The sequence below is a fragment of the Apis dorsata genome, unplaced genomic scaffold (assembly GCF_000469605.1).
Source record: "Apis dorsata unplaced genomic scaffold, Apis dorsata 1.3 scaffold_68, whole genome shotgun sequence".
Classification (NCBI taxonomy): Eukaryota; Metazoa; Arthropoda; class Insecta; order Hymenoptera; family Apidae; genus Apis; species Apis dorsata.
In genome coordinates this window covers 151,268-153,804 of record NW_006263366.1, presented here as the reverse complement: position 1 = coordinate 153,804, position 2,537 = coordinate 151,268, and positions in this window count along the sequence as shown.

Genomic DNA, 2,537 nt, shown 5'->3' with positions numbered 1-2,537 from the left:
AAAAAAAAAAAAAAAAAGAAAAAAGAAAAAAGTGAGAATTAAATACGGTTTAAAAGTGAAAACTGTTGACTGTTCTCGAAATGTCACTAATTGTATCTACTCGAACCGCTCGAGTTTGAAATTCGAAACTTTTATTTTTATAAAAATAATCGTTTAATCGTTGTTATTAACAGGTTGTTAAATAAAATCGATTCACACGCTCGATAACTATTAAACGGAGAGTATATTCTAATGGAATTTAGAGCTGTTTAAATTTACAAAGACTCGAGAACAATCGATCGACGAAGAGAAAGTCCGCGGGCGGTATTGCGATTGGAAGTGCATTTTAAAATAAAAAAAAAACCATTCGATGGATTAAAACAACAATTCTCATGAAAACTTATAGAAATTTTCTTTTCTTATTTTTCTTATTCTTCTTCTCGTATTTCATTCAATATTCATTATACCTGTCAGATATATTTTAATCAAATACATAATTGTTGTCATAATTTATCGTAATTTTTCTTCTTATATATATGGAAATAAGAACAAGGATAAACATTTCATACTGGAACACGCAACACAATAGCAATAAATTTAATTTTTGTAATTAAAATACAATTACCAATACGGAGAAATTAATAGTAAATTAAACATCCAATGCAAATGTTATTTTCTATTAAACAAATCAATAAAGATAATTAACAATTAAATTGGACGTAATTCAACATATGAATGATATAATATAACCTATCTCTTGAACCTTTTCAACGAATATTGTCAAAATAATTGTGGCAACGTTTTAAACGAGGAGGAACACATGGCTGTCCAGATTCAAGAATTCGAAACCATCCTGACTGACTAATCATTTTCTGGACAATTAACCACGGCCTTGTCAGGAAATGGAAGAATAACCTAATCGATACGAAAAAAGAAAAAAAAAAAAAAAAGAGTAGCTCGACGCTGACATAATCGTCTGACTCACCGATTAAGACCAATTACACGTAGTGTTGCTGGCTCGACAAGCGCGCGCCTCTCCCTCGCGAAATATTGCCCCATTTTCGTGAACCCGGGCCGTTCGTTTTATTACAGACCATGTTGAGACGTTATTTCCTCGCGTGTCTTCTCCCGTCCTCCTCCCATTTTTTCCCGATGACCAGAAAAACTTGAGCGTTTACGACTTACCTGTTAGGGAGGAGGGACAGGGAGAGCCATTTATCACTAAGACACCCGAGAGAAGAAAAGCTCCGATATATTTAAATTACAAATATCGAACGGTTGTAGGACAACGTGGAACGGGAGATATATCGTTATCGATTTATTCGTCCAAGAGGCAGGCAGACAGGATCGAATAATGGATCGAGAAAGCGATTTACTTGTTTGTCTTCCAACGAGGACAATCGTCAATTTCGCCCAATTTCATTTTTAATCGTTTTTATCCATTTCTCGCGAAACGCGATAATCTTTACTCTCGAAAAGAAGAGAATAGCACAAACACAAACGTTTTCGAATTATCTTCAATTCGATTTTCGAATTTGCCTCGAGAAGGATGATTCGATGATTAATCGATCAATTATTATATATATATACTGTTGCGAGAGGATCGAACGAAAATAAGACGAAATAACTTGAGGGTGAAAATCACTCTCAGGAATCTGGAAAAATTATTTATCCAGTTAGATCGTTGGACGTTGATAAATAGTAGCAGTTGCGCGAAAGCGATTTTGTTCGAGTGAGAGGACAAGGAGGAAGAACGATTAAGCAATTAAGCATTCGTAGCAACGAAACAAAATTGTTACTCTCAACAACTACTCGCCGGGGAGGGAAGGGAAAAAATAGAACCATTCCCTTGTTTTTTCCCCCTCTCAAAAGAGATAAAAGTACAAGCTCTATCAGCTATATTATTGTACGAAAGGGAAAGAAAAGATCTTCTTTACCATATTACGTCTCTCCAATCCTTCATCGTCCAAACCTTTATTCGTGCACTCATTGCACCATTTGCCAATCCCCGATTAATCGAAATCTGACTATACTAAACTGGTATGGCAATACCTCGAAGTTCTCTTCTCTAAGAATGAGTTATTACAAACCGACATCTAATTATCGGGAATTATTTGGTCCGGTCTCAGATATTCGAGTAATTTTCAAAAGCTTTTCGGCGGCCCCGGTTCGTTAGCGGAAGCACAATACCCCCCCTCCCCTCTCTCGGTATTCGTAGAATGCGCACAATCCATCCCGTAATCCGGTTAGATGTAATTAACCGATGCAACTCGTGCAACGGGCACAACCGAACGCGGCCGCCAGAGTTGGTCACCCTGTATAATCTTACGAAAACATAGAAACTAATTTAATTAATATCTGCTGCACGCGCGTGCACACGGCTGCCGTTAATTAATTACGCCATTTAATAAGGCAGGATTAATCGTGTTACACGTGATATACACGTCATACACGGTAATCATAACGTGCATCGGAACGAATTTCCGCCTCTGACGGGCGCAAAGCGAGCAAAATTTCGACCGCGCGAATCTGTATCCACTCCCCTAGTGATAAAACTT